The sequence below is a fragment of the Argopecten irradians genome, chromosome 1, assembly GCF_041381155.1.
Source record: "Argopecten irradians isolate NY chromosome 1, Ai_NY, whole genome shotgun sequence".
Classification (NCBI taxonomy): Eukaryota; Metazoa; Mollusca; class Bivalvia; order Pectinida; family Pectinidae; genus Argopecten; species Argopecten irradians.
This window is the reverse complement of record NC_091134.1, coordinates 12112265-12131582: the sequence shown is the minus strand read 5'-3', so window position 1 is coordinate 12131582 and position 19318 is coordinate 12112265. Positions and strand designations below refer to the sequence as shown.

Below are 19318 nucleotides of genomic sequence, written 5' to 3'. Positions count from 1 at the left end.
GAGCTAACTCTGTAATATGCAAAGACGGAATAGCATCCTGATTATATTTAAAGATTATAATTACATAATAACTTAAAACTGTCATCAAATAAGCTGCTATATTTACCATTACACACACTAAAAAACACACACACACACCAAAATCACCTCAATCAAAGCAATGTTAGTAACTGGATGAGTAGAGTTATAAATAACTTGTTGAGATTGTGAAATGACTAATACAGATCAATAACATATACCTTATGTTAGTACCTTCATTCCCTCCAACTCGCCCCCAACATACATTGTTGAAAGTACAGCTGCATTAGAGTTTGTGGTAACAATATTGGTTTTAAGATTGGATTAATATTTTGAGAATGTCTTAAGGGGTACCAATAATAGTTTCTCTTGTGGGACAGCATACACGTGTAGTATTACCTTGCAGTCGATTACCAAAATGGTGTATTTATACATACAGAATCACTTCCTGTCTTATAACTATTGAACACAAAGCAGGCATGCGATGGGATTTTAGAGACTTTTATGTCTTAGTTAAAGTGCAGGAAAAAGAAGCAAGCACTTCTCAGATATTTACTTTAAAATCCTTGTGAATGCAGTTTCATGTAATACTATCTTATATACCATAAATTGGGATATTAAAGAAGTGGTCATATTTTGGCTTATTTTGCGTTTGGCATGAAAGCGTCATAATTCAAAATTGTTTTTATATTAGGATCGATACATCTACACACTCACTTATATGAATTAACATGTAAGTAACTCTATCACACGTACTATGGAAACATATATTTAAGGTACAAATGTATGTTCTGCCAACGAGAAAAACAATACCTTTGCAAATAATCTTTCTTTTGCGAAAACACTTAATGTAAAGGTGTGGGAGATTAGTGATCATTTCTATTGAAGACCAATATTTCAAAGGATTATCTAGATGTAAATATCTACATTGTATATGGCTTCAAACCAAAACACGTCAGTTTTTTTCATTGTTAAGGGATCCATGTAATAAAAGGACTGATGAAAAAGTTGTTAATTGTACAATTCTGATATATTAACGTTTAGATAAGTGTTTTGATCCAAATACGCAAAAATTTCCTGGTGACTAATTATCCCAGTTTACAGTATCTAAATTCTGTGTTCATTTGAATCATTTCATATGTAATATTACAAATGAGATTAAGGATATTTTACTTTTGCAAACCTATTCCGTATTTGCATATTACAGAGTTATCTGCCCTTACGAGTAGGTATTGATTGTGACGTCATGTGTTTGCGAGCGTAACGTCATACGTTTCAGAGAAACCGATGTGAATTGTGCTCTCAAAATAATGACGTAACAACAATCGATACCTACCCACAAGGGAGCTAACACTATAATATGCAAAGACGGAATAGCATCCTGATTATATTTAAAGATTATAATTACATAATAACTTAAAACTGTCATCAAATAAGCTGCTATATTTACCATTACACACACTATAAAACACACACACACACACCAAAATCACCTCAATCAAAGCAATGTTAGTAACTGGATGAGTAGAGTTATAAATAACTTGTTGAGATTGTGAAATGACTAATACAGATCAATAACATATACCTTATGTTAGTACCTTCATTCCCTCCAACTCGCCCCCAACATACATCATTGAAAGTACAGCTGCATTAGAGTTTGTGGTAACAATATTGGTTTTAAGATTGGATTAATATTTTGAGAATGTCTTAAGGTCTACCAATAATAGTTTCTCTTGTGGGACTGCATTCATTCCCTCCAACTCGCCCCCAACATACATCATTGAAAGTACAGCTGCATTAGAGTTTGTGGTAACAATATTGGTTTTAAGATTGGATTAATATTTTGAGAATGTCTTAAGGTCTACCAATAATAGTTTCTCTTGTGGGACTGCATTCATTCCCTCCAACTCGCCCCCAACATACATCGTTGAAAGTACAGCTGCATTAGAGTTTGTGGTAACAATATTGGTTTTAAGATTGGATTAATATTTTGCTAATGTCTTAAGGTCTACCAATAATAGTTTCTCTTGTGGGACAGCATACATGTGTAGTATTACCTTGCAGTCGATTACCAAAATGGTGTATATTTATACATACAGAATCACTTCCTGTCTTATAATATTGAACACAAAGCAGGCATGCCATGAGATTTTAGAGACTTTTATGTCTTAGTTAAAGTGCAGGAAAAAGAAGCAAGCACTTCTCAGATATATATAAAAATGCAATCAGATTAAATGAATAATCATAACAGTGCATCTTAAGATTAATATATAATTTTTTGGAAAATCTAAACATACAAATTCAATACATGCTGTACATGTATATAAAATATAAGAATATATATAGCTGTTGAAGTTTTTAAGATTCTAAATGGTATTTCTCCATCTATATTAAATGATTTAATTGATAAGAAAGAAGTATTTTACAACCTCAGGAATGACAATACTGTGAATATTCCCAAGGTGAACACCTCAACACATGGGAAGAGATCTTTTAGGTTTGTGGCATCTCAGGTGTGCCAAATGACCTTACACTAGTTGATAACTATGGGTCGTTCCGTGGATAGCTTATATATAATTAGCACCTAAATCAGTTCATGTACCATTTGTTCTAACCCTGCCAGTTGAGTTGTCCCCCTTTGACATCTTTCCTTCCAGTCATAGTCACTATCCATTGTATGATTGAAACATGATTTTTTCAACACATTAATTTTATCTGTTATCTTTAGCTAAACTTTTTATATATCTCTTTGATTGATATTAATTTTAATTTACACTATGTTAGTGTTTATTCTGTCAATTTTTACTTTTTGCCATATTGGCATATATGTATATACTCCATAGTGACACCAGTGTGATACATGTATACTAGTGTTCAATATTACCTGACATTTTTACTCCATGCGACTATGCTTATTTCCAATGTTATAATATATTCTGTTTCATTGTCATTGTAAAGTCTATCAGTGTATAATTATGTCTGTGATATTTTGTCAGCCTTTTCATTGTTAAATTACAATATACTTATGTTTGTTGCGAAGAATAGTACTACAGTGCTAATGTTGTATTTGTTTCTGATATGTGAGGTAAAACAAAATTTCTTGAATCTTGAAAAACGAATTATGAAATATAAAATACATCAAAACAAGAGATCAAAGAGGGATCTTCGCGTAATATGTCAGACAATGGGGAAAAAAGGATCTTTTCCCTGTTTTCCCTCTTCCGTTTGTTATCTTGAATACACAAAGTTAAACATCTTAGCTGCTTAGAAAAGCACACTGTCAAATTTAAGACCAAGAAGACCCTACAGGTTTCATTTAAGAAAGCTCTTCAGTATTTTCTGAGAAAGTGACAAAATCCAAGATGTAGCTGCTTATTTATCTATCATGTTGTTTCCTTTTCATTCATCTGACCCCTGATTCTGAGTGTAGCACTGACCCCTAACTCTGATTCTAGCACTGACCCCTGAATCTGAGTGTAGCACTGGGACCCCTAACTCTGACTCTAACACTGACCCCTAACTCTGACTCTAACACTGACACCTAAATCAGAGTGTAGCACTGACCCGTGACTCAGAATGTAGCACTGACCATAATTCAGAACCTTTGTACATGTATAAAAGATTAAATGTTTAAAATGAGCATTTTTCAGAAGTAAAAACTTAGGATTTCTCATACTTACAACATCTGTTCAATATAAACCTTTTATTACTCTTAATGCTTACAGATCTATAACACATGTGAATACATTTTAGTAGAATTATCATCAATGTTAAAGGTTTCACAATCTGTTTTGTAAAATTATCTGTTTTCTAGTTAATATGAACAAAGGACTTAATAGCAAAAGTGATATAATATATAAAATGGAAGAACAATTGGTGAAATATATCAAGATTATGTGGAGGAAAACAATGAAACAAAACTTAATACTGAAGGGCAGATTAATTAAGATATTCAACAGTGATTTTTTTCTCATGTAACTGGTACATTGCAGATAAATGTATTAGAGATTCTTTTTCTTCTGATTAAATGTAGAAATATCTTAATGATATTTTACAATAGTACTAAAATCTTGACATTTCAAGTCAAGGTTACGACATCTCTTCAATATAAAAAATGAATAATGGAAAGTCAAATCACATTATGTTAACTTACTTTCCATTGTTCATTTAATTAACAGTATTTCAGGAATGACAGTAGATATTACAAGAGGCCCATGGGTCTTTAAACGGTCATCTGACTCATGGCACAAAACAACAAAGTCGCAGTATAAAGTAGTGGTTAAGAATTAATATAAACAATACAAGGAACTCCTTAGTTGAATATGTAAGTTTCTGTAATAGGTAAAGGTCATTTGTTGAACAAACTTGGTAGCTCTTAATTCATCCAAATATGGTTGTAACCCATTCAAGAATTAAGGAGGAGTCAGATTTTAAAGCCAAATTTCAGCAAAGCCCCCATTTTGGACGCCACCGTTCTATCCTTATGGGTCTTACCTCGTCCTTTATAAAATATGATTGTCCTCAACTAAAGTTCCCCCTTCTGAGCCCCGCCCTTCTGTCCCCAAGGGTCAGACCCAACTCGTTTATATTAATTATGATTGTCCTTCCCCTGTGATGTTTCACACAAAATATGGATGAAATACCCTCTCTAGGGTTAAGGAGGAGTAGGATTTTAAAGCTATATAAAACATGTACATGTACTCATTGTAATAGACACTATTACTTAATCCCCCAAACGGCCCTCTCCCTCCCCCTCCCCATCCCCACCTGCAACAAATCAAGAATGCAGTTGCACAGTGTTTGAACATCTTGGAAGAAATTTTGAGGTACTTTTATATTCAATGAATTGCTGTCGAAAATTTGAAAACAGGAAGTTGGCCCAGCGACAATCTTTCAAAATTTTTATGTTATTGATCAGCATCCCTTAATACCCCTTTATACTAATTTTCATTGAAATCAGAGACTTAAATATAAAAACAGGATGTTGGCCCAGTGGCCATCTTGGAATACCAAAAATCTTTACAAAAATATTTGCATGTTGTTTGCCATCCCTTACAATGTAGAACCCCTATAACCAATTTTCATTGAGATCGGTGACCGAAACCTCAAGAACAGGAAATGAGCCAGTGGCCATCTTGGAATACCAAAATCTTATCAAAAATGTTTGCAATGTTGTTCGCCATCCCTTAAAACCCCTATAGACCCATTTTCATTGAGATTGGAGACTGAAACCTGAAAACAGGAAGTGGGCCAGCGGCCATCTTGGAATACCAAAATCTTTATGAAAATGTTTGCATGTTGTTAGGCATCCCTTAACACCCCTATAGATCAATTTTCATGGAGATCGGAGACTGAAACCTTGAAGCAGGAGTGGGCCAGCGTCAATCTTGGAAAATCTTTATATAAAATATGATTGTCCTTTGCCAATGATGTTTCACACCAAATATGGATGAAATCCACACAAGAGTTAAGGAGAGGTAGGACTTTAAAGCTAAAATTAAGAAAAATTCAACTTTTGGGGCCCCACCCCTCAGCCCCTAGGGGTCGGGCCAGGCTCATTTATATAAAATATGATTGCCCTTTCCCAACAATGTTTCAAACCAAATTTGGTTGGCATCCATCAATGGATGAAGGAGGAGTAGGATTTTAAAGCTAAAATTATGAAAGTTTCCCCTTTTGGGCCCCTGCCCCTCTGCCCCCAGGGGTCGGATCTAACTCTTTTATTTAAAATATGATTGTCCTTTCCCAACGATGTTTCACACCAAATATTTATGAAATCCATCCAAGGATGAAGGAGGAGTAGGATTTTAAAGCTAAAATTAAGAAAATTTCCCCTTTTGGGGTTCCACCCCTCAGTCCCTAGGGGTAGGAGCAGGCTCATTTATACAAATATGATTGTCCTTACCCAATAATGTTTCATACCAAGTATGGAAGTAATCCACTCAAGGGTTAAGGAGGAGTAGCGTTTTAAATATAAAAGTTTACGCACTATGCAAGGCACACAACGCACATCGCACGACAACGGACCCTTCGGGTCAGATGACCAAAAAATGAAATACCTCTACAACAATTATAATGCCCACAGTTCACACATCAAATATTTCCAATTAATCAGAACACATTACATTAGAAGAATGGGACAGATTTAATGGGCCATAAAATTCAGCAAAAAAGTAAATGATACAAGGGGTGGTAAGCCAGAAGCAAATATGTTTGCCATGAAGAAACACAAAAATGGAAAATAATGATAAACAAGAGATCCCAGAGGGATTTTGGCGTCCACCAAAGAATGATCTTTGTATGACAATTGAAAGAGGGATCTTTTCTCTGCTTTTCAAACTTCAACTATCAAAATCCAAGATGGCGGTCTGTCGGCCATCTTGTTGACTAATCACTCCGAAAATGTATTATGCCAATCTAGGGCCTATGTTGACCCTATACATATGAGATTTCTTCATTTGAGAATGAGACCTTCAGTATTTTCTTAGAAATAACAGTAACAACCTTCAACTGTCAAAATCCAAGATGGTGGCTGGTCGGCCATCTTGTTGATTAATCAGTCCCGAAATGCAATATGCACAACAAAGAGGAACCTATTGTGGCTTTAAGCACCAATTCAGATTTAAACAAGTCTTTATTATAAGATACAAAAAGGGGAGATAAATCAATAATTGAAATTAAGTCTTAAGTATGTAAATGCATCTAGATAATTTAAACAAAACATGAAACAGGTCAGAGTAAAACAAAAACAAAAAGACAAAAATTGTCAAGAGGGAAAAACACAATCACAAAAAAAAAAAAAATGCGAAAAAGGTTGGAAAGAAATTACAAAGCTGGAATCATTGAAGACTGAACGTGGAATTGAAATAAAGATATGAGAATAATTGTAGTAAAAATAAGACGGACAATAGTGTATTATATATATATTAAAAAAATATCCCACCAACATATACTAATGCTGTTGGTAGAATAAAACATGGTGCTGTAAAGCGTGGCATTATCTCCTGCGCCATGCTGTTGGTATAAAAACCCAAATACATCAAGGTCAAAGTTACAACTTTTCAAGTATAACTTTAAATGTATGCAAGTCTGAAAAGTCCGAAACTGAAAAAATTAAAAGCAGTAAGGCCATTCTAATTTGATTTCTTGTTCTGCGGATTTTGGCATTTTAAAATTTTAAAAATTTGGTTACATTCCATGCAGAACTTTGATACTAGTAGCAATTTAAAGGATTTACCACTATTTCGCCTATTGGGCCCCACCCCTCCTGCCCTTGGGGGTCAGAGCCCAAATTTATACAAACTCTGTTTCCCTTCCCCAATGTTTCTGGCCAAATTTGGTTACATTCCATGCAGAACTCTATGACTAGTAGCATTATTTAAAGGATTTACCCTATTTCGCCTATTGGGCCCCGTCCCTCCTGCCCCCGAGAGTCAGAGCCAAAATTTATACAAACTCTGTTTCCCTTCCCCCAACGATGTTTCTTGCCAAATTTGGTTACATGCCATACAGAACTCTATGACTAGTAGCATTATTTAAAGAATTTACCCTAATTCTCCTATTGGGCCCCGTCCCTCCTGCCCCCGAGAGTCAGAGCCAAAATTTATACAAACTCTGTTTCCCTTCCCCAATGTTTCTGGCCAAATTTGGTTACATGCCATACAGAACTCTTTGACTAGTAGCGATTTAAAGGATTTACCCTAATTCCCCTATTGGGCCCTGCCCCTCCTGCCCCCGGGGGGTTAAGTCTGAGCCAAATTTCATCCAAACTTGTTCTCCTTCCCCCAAGGATGTTTCCGGCCAAATATGGTTACATTCCATGCAGAACTCAATGACTAGTAGCGATTTAAAGGAAATGTTGACAGACGGACAAACGGACATATCGGGCCAGGTGAGCTAAAAATTCTAAAAATTGAAGTTCCCCAATAGCAAAAGGCAAAACTAGATATATATACAAAAAGTTTCAAGGGGCTGCGTTGAATGGTTTTTGAGCTGTAGCCCGGAAAAGAATCTCGGAAGGACACACAGATGGATGGAGCCCAATGTAATATCCCCCGTAAAAGTGTTTCGCGGGGGATAAATAGAATCATAAACAATGCATGTCATCTAAACATATACAAATCAAGTAACTCAGACAGACTTAAAATACACAATGTGGACAAAAATTACATACAGGTAGCAGTGTACAGTAGGACCGAATGGCCATCAAAAAAAATAACAATATAAAGAGTTTAATGCAGGCTTCACATTTGCATAAAGAAATCCTACAAAATTGGTTAAAGATGAATGGTTTAGAGGATATCTGTTTGAGTATGCATTTAAGACAGAAAACCTCAATATTGTAGCAGTAGAAATTGATACCCACATCACCAGGTAAGATTGCTTAAATGTTAAATGTGTAACCTATATCCAAATAGGTCCATTTCTGATATTGCCACAGTGATATTTGGTTTTAAACTGTTCATGAAAAAAGTACTATCTAGAGGGGATGTAATTTTTGGGATAAAAATCCATTTTTTTGCAAATTTTAACAAGAGATCCCAGAGGGATCTTAGGGCCCACCAAAGAATGATATATGTCTGGCAAAGGACAGAGGGATCTTTTCTCTGCTTTTCAAACTTTTACTACATATTACTATATATGAAATTTGAGAAAATGCTTTTTTGCAATACTTAATGTGCATGAAAAGGGTTCAAGGTGGATTTTTACTTACTAAGACGACCTACAATTAGCATTTTTTAGTGAGGAGTAGCGGTAACAATCTTCAACTATCAAAATCTAAAAATGGCCAAGCAGCAATTTTTGTCTTATCGGTCCCATAGTGCTATATGCAAAACGTCACTAGGTTCCAAACATAAATTTGAGTAAAATCCTAACGGTATTTTTTTTGATTAATTGCAGCAACAAACTTCAACTGCTAAAATCCATGTAAAATCAACTGCTTGTCAGCTATTCATGTATTCAAACATTTCCAAAATATTTCATGCACAGAAAATGTTTAACATGAGCCTACATCATTTATATCATGAAATCTGTACAAAGATTGCATTCAGTTGCTTATATCACATGATTATACACTCAAATGTGTACTATTATAAAATATCTTTTCAAACAAAAATGGGGCTAGATATGTACCATTATATGTAGCCTGCACAATCGATATCATGACCTATGAAAATGTGTATGGCACTCAGCAGTAGAATAGTAATGTTGCAGCTAGCTCGCCTGTGCTAGGAACCCTCGGTCGGCTGAAGTAATGGACTTACAACGTCAAACTGAATATTATCCTCATCATTATCATCTACACTAGATACAGACTTGAGTGGAGATGAGCTCTGTGACTTGACACTGAGTGTGTCGGTGTCAGTGTCTGGTGGCAGGATATGGTCATTATCTCTGGGATCAATGCGGGACAGCTGGTTCTCCAGTTGGCTGTATCCGGTCGACAGACTGGTGGAAGATGGGCTGACCGGTGGCCAGTCTCGACAGCCGTCAATTTCCTCCTCAATTTGAGTGTAGCGGTGAACACCCAAAGTGAGCCACTTCTTAGCGTAATAGTTACACCTCTTTCTTATAAATATACTGTCAAGGACAAACATCTGTGAAAAACAAAAATAAATCATTCAAAAGAAAATAAAAAAGGCCTAATAGGCCTAAATTGCTCATTTGTTCGAAACCAATATAATAAACTACCAAGACTTTTGATTTGAAGTTAATTTATTCATTATTTTTGCTACATTTTCCAATATTTGGCTCTGCATCTCAGGCCCCTGGGGGGCCAGAACCACTGTTTATAAAAATTGTTTCCCTTAACACATGGAAGCTTTAGGCCATATTAGAACTCCCTTCATTCCTTCAGAAGAAGGACTTTAAAGAACTTTTCTCTCATTGGGCTCAGCCCCTCAGACCCCTGGGACGCCAGACCAAGACTTGTACAAAATGGATCCCCTCCACACAAGCTGCTTCAGACCAAATCAAAACAAAATCGTTTCATTTCTACAGAAGAAGGATTTTGAAAGGCTTTGCTATATTTTCCATGTTGAGCCCTGCCCCTCAGGCCCCTGGGGTGCCAGGAACACAATTTAAACATCAATGAATTCAAAGTACTGCAAATACAACGCAGCAGAAACAGAAAAATTAGAATTAAATCAAATTAATTTAATGAATTCAGTACTGCCACAAATAACAATATAATTCAAAATGATTTTTAGTTTCAAGTTCTGTTACCGTAATTATAGTGTTCTATATGACATCTGATACAACATTCTGGTTTTGTGAAAAAATTTAAATATATGATGAATATCTGACTAATCCATTATAAAAACATCAAGCTGTTAGGCAGATGTCACATTTCCAAAAATACTCAGTATTTTTGGAAATGGGACATCTGCCTAACAGCTTGATGAATTACTGGTACAGCATATCCTTGAAAATTAAGCTTAATTGAAGGCTTTGAGTATCTCTCGGCAGTCTAATGTCTGCTAGGTGGCCGGGTAGCCGACTTTGTTATTAAAATTCCTTCATAAAATAAACAATTTCAAAATAAAGAAAGCATTTAAGTCTTGTATTCATTAAATGAGATTTTGACCTACACTCTTGACTCTTGTGTTGCACACTTATGTAGGTAAAACCATGCAGATATGAGGGCAGCCTTATCAATAATCATTTCAAAACATTTTAATGTACACAGAAAGAAACTCTTCTTAGTTTACTTTATAATTCTGAAGTGTATAAGCCTAAGATAGTAAGTCTCAGGTGACCTAAAAAGGTGAATTCCCTAAAGTTGACGTATTCTAAAGGTATATTTTTGAACGGAGATTATTATTACGCCTTGTGTATGTGAAATTAAATGACGCATCGAAAAAACATTTTCTTCAGTATTCATTATGGGTTTTTTTTTCTAATGATTTTATATAAGGTTTGCTAATACATTACACTACCTCTTTAATGAAAAAGTTGACAGACAATGGATGCATGTACAGACACATATGATATTTTTAGCATTTGTAAAGATACTATTTTTATATATATTTTTCAATTTTCATTTTTGTTGAAACTGTGAAGAATTGAAGAAAAAGTCATAAGGAATATTAATGTTTAGTTTGTAGAACATTTATTTACACTTCAGGAACATAGTGGGACTTACTTACCTCCAGTAATAAAGACAGTATGAGATTTGCTACAGCCACACCAACATACAGCAGACGATATGGAATGGATTCTGGTGGCATCAGCTATCAAAAGTAAACAAGAGTTAATGCCTGTTGTCTCACCATGTTATATCAAATATGTTCTTGTATAACATACAGCAATAACAATTTGACAAAACACACAACAAGGGCCCAATGGGCCCGAATCGCTCACCTGCTATCTGGTAATCATGGTTCATACTTAATTAACATCAGAGGCCCAATATCAGGTCTCTATGCCTCACAGTTATCAAGAAGAAGTTATTTCAAGATTTTAGCCTATTTGACCCCTGTGACCTTGAATGAAGGTCAATGGTCATCAATTTGAACAAACTTGGTAGCCCGTCAACCCAGAATATCACAGACCCAATATCAGGTCCCTAAGCCCCATTGGTATTAAGAAGAAGTCATTTAAAGATTTTTGCCTACTGGTATTTGACCCCCGTGACCCTGTGAATGAAGGCCAAGGCCATTTGGAGAAACCTTGTAGCCCTTCTTTCCAGCATGTCACAGGCCCAATATCAGGTCCCTAAGTCTCTTGGTTATAAATAAGTTGTTTTAAGATTTTAGCCTTTTTGACCCCTGTGACCTTGGATGAAGGTCAAGGTCATTCTTTTGAACAAACTTTGTAGCCCTTCTTCCCAGCATGTCACAGGCCCAATATCAGGTCCCTAGGTCTCTTGGTTATAAATAAGTTGTTTTAAGATTTTAGCCTTTTTGACCCCTGTGACCTTGAATGAAGGTCAAGGTCATTCTTTTGAACAAACTTTGTAGCCCTTCTTCCCAGCATGTCACAGGCCCAATATCAGGTCCCTAGGCCTCTTGGTTATTAAGAAGAAGTTGTATCAAGATATTTCAGTCTATTTGACCCCTGTGACCTTGAATGAAGGTCAATACCATTCATTTTCACAACCTTGATAGCCCTTCATCCCGTCATATCACAGGCCGAATATTAGATCTCTAGGCCGCTTGGTTATTAAGAAGAAGTGGATTAAAGGTTTTTACCTATTTCAATCCTGTGACCTTGAATGAATTAAGTTCAAGGCCATTCATTTGAACAAACTTGGTAGCCCTTCATCCCAGCACGCTATGAGTCACAATTTAAGGACTCTAGGTCTCCATGTTTTGGAGACGAAGTTGTTCAAATGGAAAAGTTGACTCTGGACAAAGGATGATGGACTGATGGACAACGGACGACGCACCATGGCATAAGCTAAATTACCCTTTGGGCAGGTGAGCTAAAGACCAGGTTAGTGTTTAAAGTGCCCAAATTGTTCACCTGAAGACAAGGTAATTCATTTGAACAAACTTGGTAGCCCTTCATCCCAGCAAGGGTTAGGTCTAATATTAAATCTTTAGGCGTCTAGGTTATTGACAAGAAGTCGCTCTACAAAGATTTGACACTATCGACCTTTAAGGAAAGGATACATACCAATTCCAGGTAACAAAACCAATAACAAAAGATAGATGCAATTATGTATTTATGAAATTCAATGTTGCTCCCGACTTTGGAGGTAAAACCACCCTCCGGAAGGATTTTCACCACAAAGATTGAACCAATAATAATTGTGCATGATTATTAAAACCGTAATAAAAAAAAATCATCATGTCTTTATATAACAAATGCTTTGGTGAAAAGTGATAGATGATAATATATATCTATGGAATTCAATCTGTTCCAACTTCGGAATTAAAACCACAATCCGCGGGGGATATTCCCCCAAATGGTACAAAACACATGGTTTTTTGTAGTAAAAAACGAGTCACATACTTATACCTCATTCATGCCATTGGCCGAAATATAATATAGTGATTTCTCTGACCTATTGAATAGATCACTATCTGAGGATGGTAACTAACAATCGAACTTTGAAAAAGTCAATACATCATAACTTATCAAATTATATGAGCATACCAGACATTATATCAAAATAACAAATATATGAATCATCTTTCTCTACAAGTTAGTTTGGTTTTAATTTTAAGCAAATTCAGATTCATACCGGGTACATAATTGGTACCATATTACTAATGAACCTTTCTTGGAAGGTCAACAAACACTAACAGTTGTACTTACTTCCAGGAACTCGAGCGTTTCTTCGGGAGGATAAATGGTTAGCAGCATGGTCAATAGTGTAACCAGGATGATGTTGCCCAAGAAAAAGTCTAAAAAGTAAACACACATAAACTTATACACAATCAAGCCATGGAACAATAAAAAGGATATTATATAAATACCGTTTTATCAAAATTGTGCATTGTTACACACTTACAGCATTAAACTATATATCTATTTATCATATCAATGGTCTATTTAGATGCCAAAGCTGTGCAGTTAATCTTCATAATGCATGCTAGCAAATCTCTGAAATCTATATATAGAAAATAGATTTTACAAAAAGATATTTAAAAATGCCTAAAGGACTATGTATGGCTTGAGCCGTTTGTGGCCCCCAAATTCGTCAAATTTTCAAAAGTGTTATTTAGTATTTGAATTGTTGGATTTTTTGGATACATATTAAATACATCCCTAATTTAATTGTAATGATAGTTTTCTAATTTTCACAGCTTCAGTTGCCATAGTAACCACTCGAAATATGTGTAAATTATGAAAATGTTGAAATTTGGACAATTTTGGCCATTTTTTGATAGTTCTTTTTTGTCTATGAAGCCATAGAGCTCATCCTTGAAATTTTTTCGTATTTCTCCTAAAGATGTATTGGACTTGTAGACATATCAAATATTAAGTTTGTTCAAGAAGGCGTTCTATAGTTTCATATACAAAAACGTAGCCAAAAATGGCCAAAATTGTCAAAATTTCCATATTTTCATAATTTGTGCATATTTTGGATGGTTACCATGGCAACTACATCTGCAAAATTAGAAATCAGTCATTACTGTTGAAACAGGGATATACTAAATAATTAAAATACAATAAATTAATCACTAAATAATAGTTTAGAAAATTTAATGGATTTGGGGGCCAAAAAGGGCACAAGCCATACATAGTCATTTACATTTATTTATTTATCCAATTTTGTGGTATCTGCTTTAAATAAATGTTGTTGTTGTTAGTCCAAGAACAAGTTGTATATAGTAGTAGAAGTTTAAAAGATTTACCACTATTTCCCCTATTGCGCCCCGTCCCTCTATTTCCCCTATTGCGCCCCGTCCCTCCAGCCCCCGGAGAGATCAAGGCCAAACTTTATACAAACTCTGTTCCCCTTCACCCAAGGATGTTTCTGGCCGGTATAATGTTGAACTCTATGACAAGTAGCCATTTTAAGGAAATTTTGACGGACTGAAGGATGACTGATGCTGCACCATTACATAAGATCACCAGCCATATGGGCCAGGTGAGCTAAAATGCTTATCAACGATGCTTTAATCCATAAGTTGGAACAGTCATTTTGAGAGTGATTAGTGATGAGACAAGAGGCCCATGGGCCTTAACGGTCATCCGACTATTGGCACGTCACAAAGAATATAGTAGTTGTAAGCCATTAAAGAAATACAAAAGAACTCTTTAAATAAAAGTTTGGGATCTAATATATTTGAAGAAATAAACCATGAAATTTAATGACGATCCCTTATAATCCTCACCAAGTTACATGTCCAATATCCATTCTCTAGGCCTCTTAGGTAATTACAAGAAGTCACTTAAAAGATTTTAGCCTATTGGATCCCAGTGACCTTGACTGAAAGTAAAGGTCATTCATTTGAACATACTCCCTTCATCGCAGAATGCTACATATCCAATATCAGTACCCTGGGCCTTTTGGTTCTTGAGAAGAAGTCATTTGAAGATTTTAGCCTTTTTGACCCCTGTGACTTTGAATGAAGATCAAGGTCATTCATTTGAACAAACTTGGTAGCCTTTCATCCCAGCATGCTACAGGCCAAATATCAGTACCTTGGGCCTTTTGGTTATTGAGAAGAAGTTAATTGAATGAAAAGTTTACATATGGGGGACGGCACATGGCAGACGGCCCACTACGACGATAGGTCATCGTGTGTCAGATGACCTAATAAACTAGAGTAAACTTGACCCCCTTCCCAGGGGAAAACATTAATCTTCAGAGTCATATAATCCACATTGTTTGTAAAGGACCTTAAGACCTTTCAATCTATGAAGATTCTACAAGTTCCAGAATTTCAGAAGATTTTTTGAAGTTTTGGCCTATTTGACCCCTTTTGGCCCCACCCCTAAGGCCCCTGGGGGTCAGACATGGAAAATTTGTTAATAGGATTCCATGGCTATCTCATACGGATAATGCTGACAAAATTTAGCTAATTTCCTATTATAAATGACCAAAAAATGCTCCAAAATGTGTCTTCACTATATAAACTATAGTAAACTCTTAACCCCGTCCCCAGAGGGAAACCTGAGACCCCAGTGTCATAATTCACACAATTTATGGTCATGGTCTTGAGATCTTTCTATCTATGAAGAGTATATGATTCTACCACAACTTTGAGTGGAGAAGAAGATTTTTGAAATTTTAGTCAATTTTACTCCTTTTGGCCCCTCACACAGCCCCCTGGCCTTATGCCTTGGAAAGTTTGTGCAAAATTTCATTGAAATTGCTTCAGCAGTTTTGGAGAATAAGTCGAAAAGGTAAATTGTTTACGAACAAACGACGAACAATGAAGGACAAAAGGCGATTAAAATAGGTCACTTGAGACTTCGTCTCAGGAGACTAAAAAGAGTTATAATCTCCAACACAACTTAATTTAGTACTCCAATGTTTAAATCATTAAGTGCATTGGCACTAATTATTGTGGTTATGGTATTTATAATATGTTTTTATATGTGTTTTCTAAATCAAGTACAAGCCACACACAGTTAGAAAACAGCTGCTTCCTGTAGGGCGGTCCCTTGGCAAACACAATGGCTAAAATGATGTACTGGTAGGCTGAACCATAGAATACTGCAGTATTCTCAAAACTTCTGTAGTCATCATCAGGGTTCTCCACATATGGCTTAAACCTGGACAAAAAAGACAACATTTATTTACAAAAAAGATAGTAGGCTTAAAAGTAAATAACATAAGAAGTGCAAAGAGAAAGAAATTGCTAATTCGTATTGAAACTCACCAAAACCAATGATAAAGGCAGTGGTTTGTTGTGTTTGGTTTACTTATGTTGGGTCTATAGCTGCATGGTGGAGACTTGTACAGACATACCCAGGTTGGGTCTATAGCTAGCAGAGACTTGTACAGACTTACCAAGGTTGGGTATATAGCTGGCAGAGACTTGGACAGACTTATCAATGTTGGGTCTATAGCTGGCAGAGACTTGTACAGACTTACCAACGCTAGACTTACCAACGCTGGGTCTGTATGTGGCAAAGAACTTGTACACACTTACAAAGCCTCAGTCTGTATGTGGCAGAGGACTTGTATAGACTTACCAAGGTTGGGTCTATACCTGGTAGAGGACTTGTACAGACTTACCAAGGTTGGGTCTATACCTGGAAGAGGACTTGTACAGACTTACCAAGGTTGGGTCTATGACTGGTAGAGGACTTGTACATATACTTACAAAGGTTGGGTCTTTGACTGGCAGAGGACTTGTACAGACTTACCAAGGTTGGGTCTATACCTGGCAGAGGACTTGTACATATACTTACAAAGGTTGGGTCTATGACTGGCAGAGGACTTGTACAGACTAATCAAGCCTGAATCTGTATGCGATACAGGACTTGTACAGACTTACCAAGGTTGGGTCTATACCTGGCAGAGGACTTGTACAGACTTACCAAGGTTGGGTCTATACCTGGCAGAGGACTTGTACAGACTTACCAAGGTTGGGTCTATACCTGGCAGAGGACTTGTACAGACTTACCAAGGTTGGGTCTATGACTGGCAGAGGACTTGTACAGACTAATCAAGCCTGAATCTGTATGCGATACAGGACTTGTACAGACTTACCAAGGTTGGGTCTATACCTGGCAGAGGACTTGTACAGACTTACCAAGGTTGGTTCTATACCTGGCAGAGGACTTGTACAGACTTACCAAGGTTGGGTCTATACCTGGCAGAGGACTTGTACAGACTTAACAAGGTTGGTTCTATAGCTTGTAGAGGACTTGGACAGACTTACCAAGGTTGGGTCTGTATGTGGCAGTTACTAATACAGACATACCAAGCCTCGGTCTGTATGTGTCAGAGGACTTATAGACTTACCAAGGCTGGGTCTGTATGTGATAGAGGACTTACATACTTACCAAGGCTGGGTCTGTATGTGGTAGAAGCAGAAGACTTGTACAGACATCTGTATTCCTATCTGTATAACCAAGGACATGATGGGCAACAGGCTGGTCAGTCTAAAAGGTGGTGGCTCCTTAGCCAGTTTTGGATGAGCTTCTGTCCTACCAACTGTAAGGATGGAAATTAATTGACCCATAAAAATATCTAATGTTTGAAATGGCTAGTTTGGAGAACCATTATCAATGTCCTACACAGGTGCGTTTTTTATAACTATCAAAATCCAAGATGGCTGCCTGGTAGCCATCTTGTTGACTGATTGGTCCCAAAGTGCAATATGCACAAAGAGGGCCAGAGGGGCAAAAGAGGGCCAGAGGGGAACCTACATATGAAATTTGAGAATGATCCCTTTAGCACTTTAAAATAATAACAAAATTTGTTAACAGGCAAACGGAAGACAGACCATGGACGAAAAGCGTTTTGAACAGCCCATCATCTAATGATGGTGAGGGGCTACTAACAAAACCGCATGTTTCTATATCAACCAGAGACAAGAAACTACAAGGAGTACTTACAGGTTATACTAAGTGTGGATACTAAAACTAAGTCGATGTAGAGAAACTCAAAATCTGTCATGTTTGCCCCAATCTGAAAAAAAAAAATTATTACTATGTCACATCCAGACTTAAAAGTCACTGTCACACACTGAATTCATGTTTCAATACATATATTGTATATTGGCGAAAATAGAACTATTGAATTTAAATGAAAATAGTTTCATTGAATTTATAACTGACCACTTGTATACCATAATCCTTACATTTATAACAACCACCTGACTATCATAGACCCTACATTTATAAATAACCGCTTGAATACCATAACCTTAAATTAATAACTAAACACCTGCCTACCATAACCTTAAACTTATAACTAACCACCTGACCGTCTTAGACCTTACATTTACTTGTCAACCATAGACCCTAAAAGTTATACAATTTTGTTACAGGTAACGATTAATTACTTACCCAATAGAGCAGACACACAGATATGAACTGTGTAAGACTGTAGCAGGCCATGTACTTGAAGATTCCAAAAGAGGTTACTAATGCGGCTCGGCCCTGACTGTAAACATAGCAGTTCATCACAAAATTAAACACTTGTACCGTATATTGAGAAGTTAACAAAGACATCGGAGATAAGAGAACTTCATCATGGAGTAAAAGATGATTTGAATACACTGAAAGGGGAATTAAACTATAGGACATAATACTATTCTCTAATTCAAACTAAGAAAAGTTATGTCTGGTGTAGAATAAACACTTATTTTCATGATAAACTTTAATTACTGTTTTAAATATCCCTACCAACCATACGAATACTGTTAACCAACTTTCATTCGCATATAATTAATTTTTCTTTGTTTCTGGCTTTCGGATTGGCCTATTCATTTTTTTCATTCCACGATGAAAACAAATCCGAGAATGGCGCCGAAACCCGACGTTAGCGTGACGCCACAATAGAAACATTGACGTTGCGTATTGATTTGGAAAAAATAATCCCTTATAAAAAATCAATGGAATCGCACGTATAAATGTATTTCATTTGATAAAGTAGCCTCAAAAATTAATTATAAGCATTGAAGTCACTATTTTTGTATTTCATCGGGGTATGAAATAAATTTTGTTTGCAAACTTTTTGAGAATCCACTACGCAGACACTTGACTCATTTCTTATTACAAATAACAAAATTATGCTCAAAAATGTGTTTTTCCTACATAAACTATATTAAACTTGATCCCCTCCCCAGGGGGAAACATGAGACCCCAGGGTCATATAATTCACAGTTTTAAACCTTTCCATCTATGATCTATGAAGAGCATTTGATTCTACCATTTCTGG

At 36.2% G+C, this 19318-nt stretch overlaps 1 pseudogene; it reads right to left on the bottom strand.

The window, feature by feature from the left end:
* Window positions 1–565: 565 nt before the first annotated feature.
* Window positions 566–19318, bottom strand: part of LOC138317697 (polyamine-transporting ATPase 13A3-like) — a 69260-nt pseudogene continuing 50507 nt past the window's right edge.